Source organism: Chionomys nivalis, chromosome 10 (assembly GCF_950005125.1).
Source record: "Chionomys nivalis chromosome 10, mChiNiv1.1, whole genome shotgun sequence".
In the NCBI taxonomy this organism is placed as follows: domain Eukaryota; kingdom Metazoa; phylum Chordata; class Mammalia; order Rodentia; family Cricetidae; genus Chionomys; species Chionomys nivalis.
This window is the reverse complement of record NC_080095.1, coordinates 49,018,188-49,038,354: the sequence shown is the minus strand read 5'-3', so window position 1 is coordinate 49,038,354 and position 20,167 is coordinate 49,018,188.

The following is a 20,167-nucleotide window of genomic DNA, read 5'->3' as shown; positions in this document are numbered from 1 at the left end:
AAACTGCCTAAGAATTTTATTTAATAAAACATTTTAAAAAACAAATAACCAAGTCTTTGCCAACTGAACTTAGGCCACTGGCACACAAAAACCTCTTAAGTATAAGGTAGCAAAAAGTTCATGGGAAAGATTTTTTTTTTAAGAATTTACCAAAATGCTTATTTACCCAGAACCATGATTTCTGATTTGCCGAGCCTAAATGACTTATCTGAGAGGCTGGGGTGTCGCAGCCCCCCTCGTCCAGCAAGGATGGCGCGACCACCGGAGCTCTTCTCACTGCAGTTTTATTCAGGACCTTTTGACAATTGTAAAATCTCTCTCTCTCTCTCTCCCGGGCAAACCTCTCCCAGCCCTTAAGTAGGCCTGGGCCGCCAACCTCAGATTGCCAGGTGGGCACTGCCCATAGGTCCACGCATATGCAAGCAGCTGACAATCATTGCGTGATAATAGCATAAGTCAGGCCTAGTTGATATTAGAAGTTGATTATCACAGAGAGCACTCGCTTTCGGGATTGCGGAGGGCGGGAGCCAGCACCATTAGGTGTGACTCCACGCAGCTCTCTACACATAGCCATCAGGTGTGACTCCACATGGCTCTCTACACTGGGGCTCTGGAATGTGACTTCGTGGCTGACTGAACTGTGGCTGAGGAGACGCGTCAAACTGAATCAGAGAGAGAAATGCCTCCCAAGTCGAGATAGCCCTGACATTCTGTGAACGATGAAGCCAGAATAATAATCAGCTCCAGAAGAGAAGCTAATAAAACTCACAGACATCGGGGGGGATCTCATCACGAAGCATCCAAGCGAGAAAACAGCAACCCAGGCCTACCAGGCAGAGGCTGGGGGCAGGAAACTACAGTAAAAGGTCATGAAGCCGTGACAGCCACGGGTGCATTCACCAGCAAGATTTTTAAGGCTAAGACCTTTTCTGTCTGTGCCTATAGCGTCCTGGTTCTGGAATCAGTGATACCCATCCCCTTACTGACCCAAACCCCGAACACCAGCCAGAGACTGGCGATGGAGACTCAAAACTGGAACAGAGCAAAGGCCTTTAATCCAGGATTATGAGGCAAAATAGAGAACAGCAGATGTTCAGCACACACGGCACAGATAGAAACAGCCTGAAGAGAGAGCATTCGCCTGTAAATTCCAGACTTTGGGGCCTCAATGTGACTTCTCCCTCCATGGGTGTCCAGCACATTGTCTCCCAAAGACAATTCATTATCTTTCTTTCCAGACTCCATTCCACTTGCTTCATCTTGCCTTACCCATCTCTGTAAATAATATCACTGAATATTTATTGTAGACACCTACCTGTGGCATATCCCTACATACACACATACACGCATGTGCATGTACACACACACACACACACTCCTCAGACTGCCTAGGTCAGAAAGAACCCTTGGTCATGCACACGCCCTTCAGACTAACCAGTTCAGGACCCTTAACCATAAAAACACCCCTCAGACTAACCAGTTCAGGACCCTTGACCGTGAACACGCCCCTCAGACTAACTAGTTCAGGACCCTTGACCGTGAACACACCACTCAGACTAACCAGTTCAGGACCCTTGACCGTGAACACACCACTCAGACTAACCAGTTCAGGACCCTTGACCGTGAACACGCCCCTCAGACTAACCAGTTCAGGACCCTTGACCGTGAACACGCCCCTCAGACTAACCAGTTCAGGACCCTTGACCGTGAACACGCCCCTCAGACTAACCAGTTCAGGACCCTTGACCGTGAACACGCCCCTCAGACTAACCAGTTCAGGACCCTTGACCGTGAACACGCCCCTCAGACTAACCAGTTCAGGACCCTTGACCGTGAACACGCCCCTCAGACTAACTAGTTCAGGACCCTTGATGACCTTTCTACCACTACCTATCTCCTCCTTCTTGGTTCGCTGTAGCTAGAAAGATCTTTACCCGTTACATTCTGCCTTGTAGGCTCTGACACTTTTCACTGCTCCCTATAATTTAATATAAAACATACTCCATAGCAGGGTTCTTATCACAGCCCCTGCCCCTCCTCTGACCCCTTCCCAAGCTCGGCCCTGTCTTCTCTCAGCTGCTGCTGCTCCACCCTCTACTTTTCATCTGGGCAGTGGCTTAGTTGATGCTGTCTTTCCTTGGCCCCCCCTGACCCTTCACGTGGGTGACACGGGAGTCCATGCCCCATTGCTTCTTGTGCTGAGGACCTCCTCCCTGCAGGGCCAACATCCACTTGCCTCTGTTAGCTCTAACAGCTATGCTAGATTCTTCTGCCCATGTTTTCATCCCCAGTGTCTGAGGAGAGGAAGCCATGCCAGTTAGGTAGTACACACAGAAACGTCTAATGCTAGTGGAGAACTTATACCCACTTTTTTTCAACTTAAAAATCTGTCAGTCCTCATAGAGTTTGACAAATGTTTCCAGAAAGGTGAATGGTAAGACACCCAAGATTTGGCTCCATATCTAAATGAGAGTTTGGGGTGTCAGTAAGATGTCCTCATAAAAAGCCAAGAGTTTTTAGTTGGCCATGTGTGAGTAGACATACCTAGGTGACCAGATCCCTGGAGGCACTGGCCTGGGCAGCAGGGTCAGCCTCAGTTCCCCTACCTCCCTTCCTATCACAGGACATTGAACCTCCAATCTGAACAGGATTTTCCCACATGAGTTGGTGGGACACACATCTGCCTCTTGACTCTTAGCGCCTGCCTCTGACAGGTTGGGTTCTATGATTAACCGATTACCTAAGAAGGAAAAGATGAAGTATTTTCCTCTTCGGAAAATATGGAGAGTCTGAAAATTTGATTTGACTGACAGCCTGCCATGCGTCGTCATCTTTCGGTTCTTCTCTAGCCGTTGGGGAAAAGGGAGTCTGGTTTTTCTGACAGCCTGACGGATGGTGGCGTAATTGCAATAATCCTCTCCCCTTGGGGGCAAAGGAAAGAAGGAAACTTCATAACAAAATTACTGTGCCTCAAGATCTAATCACCAGAGTCATCCTCTTGCCATCGTGCATGTCCAGGACCCTGGAAATAAGAGGCATATTTCAAGCATGCCCAGAGTTGTTGTTAATGCTCTATTTTCTAAATTGTCTTGAAAATCGATGAGCCCGCAGCAGACTGAGCCAAGTGTGAAAGCTTTAGAAAGACTATCACACACACACACACACACAAACACACACACACACTCACACCACACCAACAGCTCCATTTATCACATAATTATGAATCTCATGCCTCTATTTTTAAAAATTTTAAGACCTATACTTTTAGCTCCAATCTAATCTTTCCCTTCATGCTATGGTGGGATTCAGGGGATGAAAAGAACTTACAACCATTCGTACTTTCCCAGACCAGAAGAAATACTTGTGACACACACACCCAACCCTTGCACTCTGCTCCGAGTCTCTCTTACTGGAAAATAAAGATGGTGGTTCAACACCTTGATTTGGTAGATTCCTGGGAGATCTATCAGCTCGGGTGGTAGCAGCGCTGAGTTCCAAGCACAAGCCATACAAGGGGGCAGAAGCCTCTCATCGTTCAGTAACAAGAAGCTCCCACAGTGGGAATGTCATTCAGTAGAGTCATCAGGAGCCAGGTCCTTCTGCCTTGCTGTCTTCTGAGTAGGGACAGACCTCTTCATTTAAGCCACTGTGCTTAGAACAGGAGAGAAAAGGAGGCATCTCACTGCAAGCCTCTCTCTTTAATGTTTTTTATTAAGTTTTATGTGTGTTGACCTGTGCATGTGTGCAGTATCCACTGAGATCAGACAAGGGGGTCAGATCCCCTGGAATTGGAGTTACAGACAATTGTGAGCCAACAGATGGGTGCTGGGACTCGAACCCTGATACTCTGGAAAAACAGCCCGTGCTCTTTATCACTGAGCTGTCTCTCCAGCCCTGTATCTCTCTTTCTAAAGAGGAAAAGGTACAACAGAAGTTTCCCCACAGACTTCCTCTTCAATCACGTTGGTCAGCACCCAGCCACTTGGCTATGAGAGGAGCTGAATCAGGGCACAGGCGTTTCTGCTTCCGGAGTGGTTGATCTGATCCACCGGTCAGAGAGAAAGGCAAGAGCAGCCGTGGGGAAGACAGCCACTAGACTGGGGGTGCAGGGGATCAATTCGGAGCAAGCGCCATCTGTTTGATTGCTTATCAAGCCGTACAATCTAATTTAGCTTCTCCTGGTAAGAAAGCCAGCATCTCATCCCGGCAGATTCTTGCATCTTCTTTCCCTATTATTCTGAAGTTCAGAGCAAGGGATGGAACATGCTTACCTCTCGGCCCTGAACGTGAACAGCACTGATGGAAATTAGACACCACCCACTCGGAGCCTGGGAGAGTTTATCTGGAAAGCAAGGGAGCTGGATGGGAACCTCCAAGGTTTCTTCCAGCCCCCAGAGCCCATGGTCCTGTGCCTGTATTCAAACGCCTCCCAGGAGGATAGGAGCACAGCGGCTACGACATGTTAGAGAGGGAAGCAGCTGACTCACACTGACTCCCATTGGCTTTGGGGAATTAAAAGTAGCAAATTACAGTGATCTTTCCAGCCACATAGACTTAATAAGAATAATAACTGGGGGGTGGGCTCCAGCACATTCTTCAAGGTAGCCCTGGAAGGGGTTACAAGAAAATTTCTGGTCCCCTGAAAATGAGATTTTTAAGGAAAACCAAACAAGGCACTTAAATAGATTTTGCCTCTGAGTATTAAAATTAATATTCTAATGTCTACAGAGCATGGTACATAAATGCACATTGGCAGGGCTTAAAACAAATTTTTCCCAGCCAAAAATCAGCCTTTGCTAAGCCATGCACAACAACAACAGCCCAAATTTTTAAAGTCTTGTTCTATGTTCAGTTCAATACAGGCCAATTATTAAGCAGTATGGTCTCTTTCATCCTTCACAATAATATCCCCACACTATCATTTCCATTCCATATATGAAGAAACTAAAGCTACATAACCTGCCCAAGGGCTTATGGCCCAAAGGGTGGGGCCAGAGTCTGAACTCAGTCAGTGTCTAGATCCTATCCCCTTGACCATCACGCTCTATTGCTTTGATAATATTTTAATGTTACTTTTTATTTTTTACCTTTCCACTCCACACTATCATGCAGATTAACAGAGCCTTTTCCCTGGTATATTTGTCACCTACTATAAAGACAGACAGACATATGGGGTGGGCCAGGGGACTGGAGAGATGATTCAGAGATTAAAAGCCCTGGCTGCTCTTGCTGCAGAGTTGGGTTCTCGGCACCCACATCAGTCACATCACAACTCTTTACAATTCCAGCTCCAGGAGATCTGTCGCCCCCTTCTGGCCTCTACAGATAACCACACACATATTTGACATATATACACACAGAGAGACATTTATATATATGCACAAAGTTAAAAGCCAGGTGGTAGTGGCACACACCTTTAATTCCAGCACATGGGAGGCAGAGGACAGCCTGGTCTATGGAGTGAGTTCCAGGAGAATCAGGACTCTGCAGAGAAACCTTGTTTCAAAATAAATAAATAAATAAATACAAATAAAATTAAAGTTAAAAGCAGAAAGAAGGAAAAGGGAAGGAAGGGAGAGAGAGAGAGGGAGGGAGGAAGAGAGGGAGGGAGAGAGGGAGGGAGAGAGGGAGGGAGGGAAGAGAGAAGAGTTCCTGGCTAAATTTTCCTATTCCTCAAGCACACCCTTCTTTCACATCCCACTGTGCCCTAGCTTACAGTGCTCTCTCCATCTGGAGCCTCCTCTTCCTCTTCCGGGAACTTGTGCAGCCATCATATCCATCTTCACGATGGAACAGAACATGCCAGCCATGGCTCATGCCTATAATTCAGGAGGCTAAGGAAGAGGATTATTAGCTTTCGTTTGAGGCCAGCCTAAGATACAGAGGGATATACGGGCTTGAGACTTACTCGTCAACCAGGACCACCTAACAGCAGCCCTGATATCTCCGTGACACAACAGAGACTGTAAACACGGCTTTGCAGTTTGAGAGACAGGGAATCCATCCTCATGATGCGGTCTTGACCACCTCACAAAGGAAAGAGGACACGCAGAGCTATGCAAGCCTGGTACCTGACCCCCATCCACATTCTACTGACTTTAGCTTATTCTGAAGGCTCTGTTCTAACTGGAAAAAAGCTGTGTTGATGACCGTACAATGCTCTGACCAAAATGCCTACCTACTAGGAAAATGTTAAAGACAGGTTTATGTTGGTTCACGGTTTCAGAGGTTTGTTGTTTTCAGTCCATGGTTAGGAAAGCTGAGCAGAGTAGTTCATGGCAGGAGGAACCAGATGAGTCAGAACCAGAGAACAGTTATTAGTCTTCAAAGCCCCACTAACTTTGGTCAAATAGAACCCAGCTCCCAACAGTTCCATGAACTCCTGAAATAGTACCATCACTTGGAAACTAAGCAATCAAAACAGTCTGTGGGAGATGCTTCTAATTCAAGCCATAACAGCAGGGCAAGGAGTGAAATCTGCCTCTATGTATCCAAGAAGCTGGGGGAGATATAAAGATTACTTATCATTCCTACCATTCCTCTTCAAAGGAATTTAGGCCAATGCTTTCACAATCCAAATGAAGATAGCTTTTACCTCAGAATCTTATACCCAGCCAAAGCCTCAACTGACCATGAGTGTATAATACAGAAATAGTCAGCCATGCAAGCTCTCAAGAATTGCATATTTCATGTGCTTTCTTCTCAGTACTCGACCAAGCTGGAGCCAAAGGGTAATGCCATTTGGTGGAGGGTGACAAGAAAATGGGATGGTGGCCTATCAAGTTTATAATGCTCTCTCATTCCCCATAATAGAAAGTATATAAGCAACATTTAAAAATATATCAATCAAAAGGTAGCAGTAAAGGTGTAACACTTGGAAATGGAGGAGTAAATTACAAGAAAAATAATTTAAGAGTTGAAAATATTTGGTCCAGAGTTACAGAATTTGAAGTTGAGTGAAATAGAGAAATACTATATACATTGGTATAACTTATTCTCTTAAGGAAAAGAGTAACTGAACTCCAGTTGAGAGGTTAATTTAGTATGATCTGCCTCAAAAGAGAAGGCATTTCCGAGGGTCAGTCTGACTTTGCTGACTAGCTAGATGGCTGTAGCAGTGGCCAGAAGAGCTGGGGGCATAGAACTGAGGGAAGGTGTATTCACCCTACCTTGACTTACAAGCAATGCCAAACTTAGGAAGCAGAGAGGCGGTTAATGGTTAAGAATAGTGATTGCTCTTCCAGAGGACCAGGGTTCATTCCCAGCACCCACACAGCTCCAGTCCCAAGGGATCTAATACCCCCTTCTGGCCACTGAGAGCACTGCGTGCAGGGGATGAACAATACCTATCTTTGGGTGGAGACGGCCACTCGCACCCACTCACCAGTGGCCCCCAGAGAGCTCAGAATAAGGGAGAAAACAACTGTGCTGTCTACACACAGGCTGATGGAAACCCCTGGGGGTGGAGAAGATCTTCTGGAAAGATGTGTGGTTTAAAAGGGGACAAGAGATTAAATCAAGGGCCTCATAAGCTAGTGCTCAGCTGATGTCTACCCAAGAGCTTATCTCCTGGGGACTCCCACAGCTCCTTGACCTAACAATCACCATTTTATTTATTCATTTATTTTGTTAAGTTTGTTTTGTTTTGAAGACAGGATTTCTCTAACAGCCCTGGCTGTCCTGAAACTAGCTCTTGTAGACCAGGTTGGCCTTGAACTCACAGACTTCTGCCTGTCTCTGCCTGTGCTGTCTTTCTTTCTACATAAGATACACCTAACTTGAAGTTGTAGACCAAATAGTTTAGTCTTTTGGTTTAAAAACATAACTAAAGATATTCACATGCTCAATACTATATTAAAGCGTTTGTATATTATATAGTTTATTAAGAGGCAAACATTAGTAAATCCGATGTGTGAAATTCAAGACAGTCCCAGTCTTCAGCATGTTTTACATATTGTGCATTTTTATTTTATGTGTATGAGGGTTTGCCTCCATGTTATGGATATATGTATGTGTACCATGTACACGCAGTGCACAAGAAGGCCAGAAGAGGGCACAGGATCCCCGGGACTGGACTTACAGGTGGTTGTGAGCTGCTATATGAGTTCTGAGGATAGAACCTGGGTCCTCTGCAAGAGCAGCAACTGTTCTTAACTGCTGAGCTGTCTTCCCAGCACCCCAACTTAAGCATTCTCATCTAAAAACTATGTCTCTTCTCTCTGCCTTCTCTTTCTCTTTTCTTACGTCATCTCTCTTTTCTTACGTCAGAGTGGAAACCTGGTTCCTGCAGCATAGTGTTTACCTGAATTTGGGACCAGGTGGGGAAAAGAGAGAGGAGAGTTAATCGGTACAGGGGTGCATTTTGATAGAAGAAATAATTTCTAGCTCCATTAAATTCTTACAGGTGGTCAGGATACGCAAATGAACTTCTGTTCCTTCTTTTGTAACAATGAGGTCTCCTGGGGAAGGGGTAGCCTTCAGGGGGTCTTCAGGATACTGACCTGGAGCAGTTTCACTACCTAGGCAATAGAATGCGAATGATTTGATGTCTCAGAGTGACAAAGTGATTGACTGTGTGAGTTATCCTCCGTATCACGTTAATAAGGTTTTCTGTTATCTTCTCCCCCCCACACACACTCCCTCCCCCATTTACATTGGCTATAAAGCTGTGGAGAAATAAAAATGGTGATTTCAGTATTTCAGTTACTGGAATGCCCTCCCGATACTTTCTATGGTTTCTGTTATTTTTTTATGCGTCTTCATATTCTTTACTGTATTTCCTTGGGGGAAAACATTTAGACAGTATTCCCTGCTGAAAACTCAGACCCAATACTGTTGCCAGCTATAGCAGACCTGGGTGTCATGGAGCAACACTGACGCAAGAGAAACACTGACTTGTATAGATTTAAACAGCTGGGAAATTTATTATCCCACATAGAGAAGCCCGAGTAGTAGAACAGGCTCCAGGAAAAAGCATGGCTTTGTCTTTCTCTGAGAGTCGTCATATCAATGTTCTCAAACAGAAGTTGCCATCATGGTCTCAAGACAGCTGCAACAGTGACTGTTGACATCATGGCTTTCTATTTTGTGTCTGTTGAGAGAATGACACTCTGGGCTAGAAAGGTGGCTCGGTAGCTAACAAACAGCACTGACTGCCCTTGCAGAGAAGCTGGGACTTGATTCCCAATGATCACACAGTGGTTCACAACAGTCTGTAACTCCAGTTCTAGGGAACCTGGCACCCTCTTCTAGCCTCTACAGGCTCCAGGCATGCAGACCATGTACATACACAGAGTCAAGATGACTATACGCAAAAATAAAAATAAATACATCTTTAAAAGGATCTTAGAGATTCAGGACATCCAGAGCTACACAGAGAAATCCTAAGGGGGTGAGGTGAGTATCTTAGAGAGAGGCAGGGGCAGAATGAGTGACAGTCTGTTGTCATGGAATAAATCCTTCCTTCCCATCTGATTGGGACTCCTTATTCCATAGAATTCAACCACTTTGATCCAACCACCGATAAGCATTATGTGTGATGGTTTGAATGAGAATGGTCCCTTCAGCTCCTATGTTTGAATACTCTATCCCCAGGTAGTGGAACTGTTTGGAAAGGATTAGGAGGAGATGATGAGACCAACAGAACTCAGTTGATGGCAGACTGTGATTATACAAGGCCACAGCTGAGTTCACTAAGACATGTGTCACTGGGGGGCGGGCTTTGAGATTTCAAAATCTCATGCCATTCCCAGCAGGTCTCTCTGCCTTAAGTGAAGACAGGAAACTAACTACCTGGAAGGCTTCTAGAAAATAATTTTCTTGATAATAAAGTGACCTATATAAAAGAAACTCTTCTTTCTTGACTCAACCATTTGAGTGTGATGCCCAGAGCAGGAAGGGACAGACTTGTCAATGAAAGCCAGTGCGGTAAGGACAGTTGTCCCCAACTCACTGAAGCATGAAATTACCCAGTTGCCAGCTATCTTATTACATATAAATGCCTTCATCACACAAGCCACTGCTTTCTATCTGAGGCAGTCCCATGACATCTGACATGATGAGAACAGAACTCAGTTGATGGCAGACTGTGATTATACAAGGCCACGTCTGAGTTCACTAAGACAGAACTGGATTATGTATTTGTTACAAGGTTCAAAAATGTGATTATTTAGAGTTGCTTCATGAGGCTGTCAAATTCAGAAGAAAATGATGTTAATAAAACCCAAGCTTCTATTCAACCAATAACGCAACACCTTCTTGCACTCAATAAACAAAAAGAAAAGAAAAAAAATTCACATCAAATTGTTTGCAGTTCATGTTTGTAGGTTCTACTCAGTTCTATGTTGACTGCTTTACACTAATTCTACCTGGGAACGATACTATGAGATAAGGATTATTATCATATCTATTTTATAAATGAAGGAAGTCACACTGAACGACACCATCAGACTGTCATTTTGTCCCCCATTTTCAGTGTCTGATACCTCCTGGCAAGCCTCATGAGACTTGAGCAGGGTAACTCCATTCTGTACCCCTCCCACTCTGTGTGTTTCTGTCTCCTCTCTTACAGAGACACCTATGCTTGTATTTAAATCAATTTGAAAATGGGATGATCTCATCTCAAGATGATTAACACTGTAAGAGTCATCTTCACTGAGTCTTTGTGGACCTTTGAAGGGAGAGACTATGTTCAAATCAACCCCACTCTGGGAGAATGGAGGAGAGGCGAGTTCTCAGAAGAGAGGACAGGCAGAGACAAAGAAACAGTTTGCCTCGGCTGCCCAGCCTGCTTTCATCTCTCAACAATCTACACTCCAGGCTTGATGATCAGAAGACAAATTGGCATAGCTTTAACCAAAAGCGAATCTACACCCAGAGAAAAAATAAGGAACTGTCTGAGTGCTTCTTTAAAGAATTGGCATTTTCTCTTTAACCAGATGCTTCAAGATGATCTGTTTCTTACCACAGCTGAAAATGTGGTTACCTATAACATTGTCTCTGAGACCTGCTTCCTATTAACCCTCAAAAAGAAAGAGATGAGTTGATTGGAAAGTTGGACATACTCTCAGAAATAACTACAATGGAGTAGCCACCATGGAAAGAGCCTTTCTTTTTTTTCTTTTTTTTTTTTTGGGGGGGGGGGTTTCGAGACAGGGTTTCTCTGTGGCTTTGGAGCCTGTCCTGGAACTAGCTCTTGTAGACCAGGCTGGTCTCAAACTCACAGAGATCCACCTGCCTCTGCCTCCCAAGTGCTGGGATTAAAGGCGTGCGCCACCACCGCCCGGGAAAGAGCCTTTCTAATGAGAAAAGAGAGAGCGAGGAGATGGCTCAGCCGCTGAAGTATGAGCATTCTAAGTGGAAGGGCCTGAGCTCAGTCCTCAGAACCTATCTGGAAAGAAAGCCCAGAACAGTGAAATGTACTTCAATCCCAATGCTGCACATCCCCATTCTCCCTGGCCAACCAGACTAGTGTACTCAGTGAGTTCCAAGCCAGTGGGAGACCTCACCTTAAAAAGAAATGGCAACACCTGTTGTACGAGAGAGGGCCTGCTTTTTGTCCTGGCCACCCAGCTAGCTTAACCCCTGAAATAATTACACAGAAACTGTATTCATTAAAACACTACTTGGCCCATTAGCTCTAATTTCTTATTGGCTAATTCTTACATCTTAATTTAACCCATTTCTATTAATCTGTGTATCGCCACACGACTGCGGCTTACCTGCAAGATTCTAACCAGCGTTCATCTCAGGCAGAAGATCCATGGCTCTCCATCTGCCCTTCTTCCCAGCATTCAGTTCTGTCCACTCCGCCCATCCAAGTGCTGCCCTATCAAAAGGCCAAGGCAGTTTCTCTATTCACTTAACCAATGAAAGCAACACATGAACAGAAGAACCTCCTACACCAGTGTGTGTGTATGTGTGTGTGTCCTCCTACACCAGTGTGTGTGTCCTCCTACACCAGTGTGTGTGTATGTGTGTGTGTCCTCCTACACCAGTGTGTGTGTATGTGTGTGTATGGGGGGGAATGAATATATATATTCCAAGGTTATGTGCCTTATTCCTGATCATGCATCAAGACCACACATACACACACATATGTGCGTGCTCGCTCTCTCGCACTCTCTCTCTCTCTCTCTCTCTCTCTCACACACACACACACACACACACACACACACACACACCCTTCCCTCTCCACCACCCTCTTCTTCACTTGTTTCTGTTTCCATGAAATCTAGCTCTTGCTCTCTGGACCTGACTCCAGGGTGCAACACCACTGTTGCTGCTACGGCAAGCTGGAGTCTAATGATGAGGCTGACTCAAGACAGGAGAACTGCAAAGTGCTGTTCCTGTCAGACCAACAGAGGGGCAAGAAGGAGTTTGAGAGCAGTGAGAAGGAAGAGGTGGGATCCCGTAAACAGAAGGGCAGACGGAAAGCCGCCATGGAACTGCCAGGTCAAACATGCTAAATCTTTCCCGGTAAGCCATGACCTCGTGGTGACATACAGATTATTAGAAATGGGTTGAATCAAGATGTGAGAGTTAGCCAATAAGAGGCTAGAACTAATGGGCCAGGCAGTGTTTAAATGAATACAGTTTCTGTGTGATTATTTCGGGTGTAAGCTAGCAGGGCTGCCCAGACCAAAAGTAGACCCTCTCACACAACAAACAGCCAATGTTGTGTGGCCTTCACATGCATGCACACACAAATACGCAGGTACCTCCACAATACACATGCACAGCCACACACAGAGGGAATACTCACCTCAGGGCCTGGAACTGAAACATACAAATTAAACAGAAGCTCCTCTGAGGATGGTTTGTGTGGTCATTAGTAATATTTATCAACCTGACAGGATCCAGGATCACCTAGGAGACAGCTCTCTGGGTATGCCTGTGAGGTTATCCTGATTCCATTACTTGGGGTTGGATGACCCCACCCTTGAAGTGGGTGGCACATCCCATGGGCCGGGGTGCTGGACTGGATAAAAAAGGAAAGTGAGGTAAGCATGGTTTTTCTCTTCCTCTGCTTCTCAACGTAGATGCAATGTGAGCAGAAGCCTTCAGCCCCTTCCATCCTGACTTCCCCATCAGGATGAACTGCATACTGGAATCAGGAGCCAAGGTGAACCCTCCCTCCCTCCTTCCCTCCTTCCCTCCTTCCCTCCCTCCCACTGCATCTGTTGAGTGTTCTGTCACACCAATGAGTAACTATGGCACCACTGACAGAGTGGCAGTGTCCTGCGCAGAGAATGATTCGGTCAGTCCACTGAGGAGGAAGGACACCAAGATATAAGGTCATGCTGCTGGTGTTTGCAACGTCATGTTAAATTAAGCTCCTGAGATACATATGAAGTTAGATAGGCACGCTCCTCAGGGAACATAAATGTCTACAAATTTGCCATTTTTTGATATTTGCTAGGGAAAAACCATTCCAGGCACAGGGACCAAGGATAAATGTTGCACAGCACAACTGAGCCAGAATCTCCAGGCTCATCCTCCAGATGTGGCCCCAGGAATGGACAAAGGCCATGGTGTTCCAATGACGACTCGGCTTGTTAGAAGCAGAATAGGGTTGCCAGAAGGGCTTTCCAGCTCCGAGGGTTTTTATCGTGTGTCTGGATGGTTAGCTGCCCTAGATGCCACCACAGGGGACAGTTATCACAGGACAACTCCTTCTACTAAAGGTCAGATTGCTGGAAGAAGCATGCGAGCACAAGAGGGCCAAAGTCCCTCTGGGCAGTCAGTTTCCAGATGGGTTACTATCATGAAGCACAAAACCACCTCCAGATGCTCCCTCCCTATCCCCTCCAAAAGCCAATTGCACCCAACAGTATCCACACAGCACCTAAAAATTATTCCAAGATCCCCCAAAAGGAAAATAGAAAATTAAGTCAACTACATGGTAATATTTCCCAGAAACCCCAGAATCTATATCCATGGCTTCCAGAAAATTCATCCTCATTACTCAGCACAGACACTGAGCCCCAAAGGCACATAGACATTCAGAGCCACGTGTCCATGGCAATGGGATAACAAGGCCAGGACAACAGTTTCATCCTTGACCCAAAAGACAGTTGCTATTAAACAGCTCTTTGTACACCGTACACCGGAGTCCCTTCTGGAGACATTGTTGTGCCTCACACAGCCTTGTAATCAGGTCAAAGGACCAATAGGAAATTTGAGACTCAAGCCACATCAACAGGAGCCAAAACTGAGAATTTATCTCTAAAGCACCTTAAGGTGTGGCTTTTATTAAACGATATGAAGTCCATGAAAGATTTGCACAGATTTTGAGAAAGTTATCAAGAAAAACGCTGCCACTGTGAACTGAAAGGCATAGAGACCTTTGGATACTCCAAATGCTTACTAAAGGAAACAAGCTGAAAAAAAATAACAAACAAAACCACGAAGTTGCAGGGCAGGGGAGATGACTCAGCAGGTGAAGCGCTTGCCAAACAAGTGTGAAGATCCATGTTCAATCCGCAGAACACACACAGAAATGCTCGGCATGGTGGCATGCGCTGGCAATCCCGACACTAGGGAGGCAGAGATAGGCGGATCCTTGGGGATCTAGCCTAACCGGTGAGCCCATGATTAGTAAGAGGCCCTGTGTCGCCACGTGAGGATGGCAGTTCCGGAGGAATGACCGAGGTGGCTGGCTGGCCTCCACATGCAGATGCACACACGTGATCCCTCTCGCCTTTTGACTACTTTTCAATTAATTTGAACTTAAGTGGAAAGCAATTCCTCCCACATTTCCAATTTGCTTGCACTGTTACTTCTTGACGTGGCCATTCAACAGACATTATCTCCGGAGGAAGCAGCTCTTGTTCCCGATGCCTCTCCATGTCCGTTCTGATAGTAATCGCTACTTTTATTAAACAGCGGTCAGAGCTAGTGGTGTGTTAGGTAGATACCCCTGCCTGTCTGAGGCTGAGCTATCTTCGCACTTCCCCTGACAAAGCTGCTTCTCCAGCTAGCTGTCTCTTCCTCGCTTGCCATCTTCATTGCATCCACCCCTTTGAACGGATACACCGTTTTTGTTTTTGTTTTTTTTTTTTTTGCCTCCAAGTTCCTCTCCTTGTAGCTTGTTTTCTTGGCTTCCAGAGATTTCCTCTCTGCTCCAGTCTGCATTGGTACCGCCCACCATACTATTTCATTTCCTTCCTAGGGAGCATCACTGTTTCTTGGATCCTGTGCCTTCCATTTTCTTGCTTTACCTTCTGTTTTGCTGGAGCATAGCATCAAGCAGATTTAAGCCTAAGTAAAATGCAAGTGAACTCAAAGTTTATAGAATTTCTAAATAGAAAATCCCCTTCCTAAATTTTTAACTGTTTACAGTTGTGTGTGTGCATAGGCACCCACGTGCCGTGGCATGCATTGGAGGCCAGAGAACAACTCTGTGGAGCCAGCTATCCCTTCTGCCATATGTATGGGCATTGGAACTTAGGGTGCCAGGCTTGAGTGGCAAGCACCTTTACCCATGAGCCATCTCAACAACCCACTAATTTTAAGAGCATTGTCCCACTATCGTTGTACTGTCCCTTTTGGGGACATCAAAGTCACTCTGATGTTTAATCCTCCAAACACGATGCTTTGAGCGCACTGAGAGCTTAGGATGTCTGCTCTGAGCTCTTTCTTCATGCTGTGAACACTGCCCACCAATGTACTTTGATGAGACTCTTTTTCATTTTGATGAGCACCCAGTAGATAACCTCAAACTGGTTTTGTGGCTGGAGATGTAGCTCAGTTCATGGAGTGCTTGTCTAACACGCCTGGAGTCCTAGGTCCCATCCTCAACACCACATAAACTATAAGGGTGATGCACAGCCCCTAGCAAATAGGCAGGAGGATCATAAATTCAGTGTTATCCACAGCTACTGTTCGAAGCCAGCCTGGGATACATGAGACTGTCTCAGAAACAAATAAATAATCATCCTGTAAATTATATTGGCAAATTGTTGTGTGCTGTTTAAGCCTGTCTCTTCTAAAGCCCCTGTCCTGGGTCAGGCTGGTGCCCGGGCTGATAGCTGATAGCTAGCGGTGTTAAAAAACATTGCATCCTTGGAAACAGCTAGAAGGTCAATCATTTCCAACAGACTCCAACACTTATGCAGTGTTTATCCCATTGCAGAAAAGTGTCTGCAGGAGGAACATGAAGCCAGAAGTTCATTCTTGGAAAGAAAGCTCAAACAGGAACGCCCCTGCCTGCCTCTATTCCCCTAGTTCCCCTGGTTTGATGATGTTGCCTTTGTCTGTTCTCTCCCTGAGGCTACCCCAGTTGTCTCTGTTGAGCACTCAAGTACCTGCTTTGGTGATGCCTTGCTGTCAGTCTGCTTTTTCTTTCTCTCTGCTTCTTGATACTCACTCTTTGACTTTTGCTTGCTATAGACTCAATAAATTCGACTCAATAAACTCATCATTCACCAGATCACACAAAACAATCCAGAAATTGGAAACACCCTTCAAGATAAGGTATAACTGCAAGCTAATCAGGGAATACACTCTTTTTTTTCATAAAAAAGGGGGGCTTACTTTGAGGGATTTTCTGACGAACCAAACAACAACCATCAATGCCAGCTGTAAATAATAAGACTCATCTCAGAGTGGAAGCAACCAAGGAACCCTAACAACAAAACAGAATGTGGAGCAGGAAGCAAAAGGGGGGATGCATGGAGAGGCTGATGAGCTCTGCTCCAAGACTCTCACACCACACTCTATCTGCATGCTTCTTCTTGAGTTATTAAGCCCACTTGTTTGTTACACATACTGTGGTTCCATTCCCATGACATCTGAGAATGGGAAAATTAGAGGCAGGAAAGCGGCCTGGTGGTTGCTATGGCTGGAGCTACCAGAGGGGTCCGTTAAGAAGGGCAGCCTGCCCACCATTCTGCTTTACAGAAAAAGTTTCAGTTAATAGATGTATTAGGAACCAGAGAAACAGAAACACACTTTTGGAACTTCCAACTAAAAAAATATAAACAAAGCAGGGTGGTGGCGCAAGCCTTTATCTCAGAGCTAGGGAGGCAGAGACAAGCGGATGTCAGTGAGTTTGAGGTCAGCCTGATATACAAATCAAGTTCCAGGACAGCCAGAACTGTTACACAGAGAAACCCTGTCTTGGAAAACAAAATAATAACAACAAAAATGAACAAAAACTTAAGTAGAAATAGGTAGTTATGGGCTGGGGGTACAGCCTGATGGTAGAATGCTTACCTAGCACACGTAAAGATCTAGGTTCAACCTCTAAGAAATCAAGAGGAGGAGAAGCATTTTCCCTCGGGTTGAGACTACAGCTCAGTGGTAGAGTGCTTACCCAGCACACATAAGGCCTTAAGTTCCATTCTGAGTGTCTGTGCATACACACACAGCATCCCAAGTATTTGGTAACTATAAAAGGAAACATGATAATTTACAGTGAAAGTCTTGTGGCCAAAACTTTAGCTAAATGATGGCTAACATCACCAGTCACCCCACGGTGGCAGGAGTACTCCCTGATCATGCAGGTCACCTCTGAAAGCATTCCCCAAACATCATACAATTCAGTCTAATCAGGGGGAGTCTCAAACCCACCCAATGCAAGACACTTTCTAAAAAGCTACTGGCTAGCAGTGCTCCATAGTGGAACTCTCCTAGGGTTGAAGAAACTAAGCAAACAACTGAAGTCTGGGTTGGCTTCTGGAAGAAAAAAAAAAGGACATCAAAGGCCAGTACTACTGAAACAGGGACAGGCGCCACAGGACGGGGTCTAAGAATAATGTCCAACAGTGGTAGAAGACGACACCATAGAAGGCTGGGTGAGAAGGACCTGGGAACACAGATGGGAGGCACTAGAGGGAACTGAACTCTTAGGGGGCAAGAACGCTATTGGGTATAATTCTAAATTTTATGGGTTCTAGGCTGAGAGTAACCACCCTGTCAAGTGAAATACCACTAGAAAACCTGTGTTTCTGGCCAGAAGAACCCAGAAGCAATACTCACAGGCACAGAAACCGAGGCGTAGCCCAGAAAAGAGTGAGTAGAAAAAAAAAGGGTATAAATCTTGGGTGTCAGCCAGCTAGAATCTAAGGCTAAGCCACAACGCCTACATGCACTGAACGCCAGGGAAGGTTAAAGACGTGAACTGAGGTTGGCACTCAGAACTGGCAGTCTCAATTCTTCCAGGTTAATTATCTGTTTGGGGGAAAAACAGACATTCTTTAGAGGAATATATACAAATCCAGAGTTATCGTCTTGTAATGTTCAAGGTAACTACGCAAAACTCCCAGATTGTACGATACGAAGAACCAGGAATAAGTGACCAGTTCTCAAGAAAAAAAAAAATTAAATAAGAGCCTGAGACCAATCAGATGTTGACTTGTTTTTGTTTTTAGAGGCAGGGTTTCCTCTGTGTAGCTTTTGGAGCTTGTCCTGGAACTTACTCTATAGCCCAGGCTGGCCTCGAACTCACAGAGATCCACCTGCTTCTGCCTCCTAAGTGCTGGGATTAAAGGCGTGCGCCGCTGCTGCCAGGCTCAGATGTGGACATTTTAAAATGACAATTTTATGACAGTTATAATTATGCATAGCGATGTTTAGGAAAACATGAATGAATTGATAGGCGATCTCAACTGAGAGGAACTCTAAAACAAACAGAAATTCTAAAAGTAAAATCAGTTTACCATGAGGCCTTAAAAGTGAGGAGAGATGCTAGGAACCAGTAAACTCAAAAATTGAACAGCTGAGGTTATCTACTTGAAAAAACTTTAAAAAAGACATTTTCCCCCATGAGCAGCCTGCCCGTTAAGACTATAATAAACACACACATAAGTAACAGGTTTTCGATGCAGAGAAAGTGGAGCCTCGCATTTGCTTGTAGGAACAGGAATTAGTCTAGCTATTGTGGGAAAGCTTGACAGTTCCCCCAACATTAAACAGCGGGGCTGGCAAGACAGCTCAGAGAATGAAGGCACTTGCCGCACGCCAGGCGATCTGAGTTTGATCCCAACAACCTACCAGCTTAAAAGGAGAGAACCCACTTGCCTAGATTGTCCTCTGACTTCCACAAGTATGCCCCTATTCCAACACAATAAATAATGTTAAACAACAATCTGACCCTGCCAATGTAGCCAGAATATTCAAAACCAGATGTTCAAACAAATGTCCACAATAGTGTTGCTCATGACAGCACCAAGGTAGATACAATCTAAATGTTCACAACCTATAAAAAAAACAAGTATGCTACCACCACATGAAAGATTAGTCAGCCATAAATGATCTTCCAAATATTATGTTAATATTAGGAGCGATAGCTCAGTGGTTATGAGCACTAATTGCTCTTCCGGAAGATCTGGACTTGATTGCCAGTACCTACATCATACAGTGCCTCACAACCACCTGCAGCTCTAGCTCTAGGTCAATCCCAAACCGCTGGCCTCTGAACATCGGGCACATGGGCTTACTTGCAGGCAAAACACTCACACACATAAGAAAATTTAAATATTATGCTAAGTGAAAAGGCCATACCCAGAAGGTCACACCTTACATGATGCTGCTCTGCTTACGTGAACTGTGCAGAGCAGAGCGCGGAGACGGTGAGCAGCCCGGTCATCAGGAAGGAGGGCACGAAGGGACTGCTGCATCATCTACATTTCTGGACTGTATCTTGTCTGTCTGTGACGCTGCCACGGTATTCCAGACACTAATTTATAAAGAAAGTAAACTTCTAGCAGTTGCAGAGGAATTTCCCACGGTTCTGCAGGCTGGAAGGTGCTGGTATTCAGGGACGACCTTCTTGCTGTGTCAGCTCAAGGTAGAAGAGCAGGGAGTCAGCGAGAGAAAGGCCAGGCCAGGCCGGGGCTTGCTCGTTCACAATCAGTCCACTCTGCCACAACACTGCTAAAATGACTACAAGCTCGGGGTGGAAAACCAAGGATCTGGTTTCCCACTTAACAACCTACACACAAGGAAATAATCCAAAGTGAGCTGTGGGCCTAAAAGGAGGCATGGAGATTATAAAGCTCTGAAGAGAACTATTTTGGGGGCAGGGGGCTTGAGATAGAAAATGAGAAACAAAGGTGATTCTTTGGGTTTTAAGGAAACTTCCTTTTGCCTCGCTATGGTAGCAATGTGTATCCCCAGCACTCAGGAAGCAGAGGCAGACAGATCTCTGGAATTCAGGGCCAGC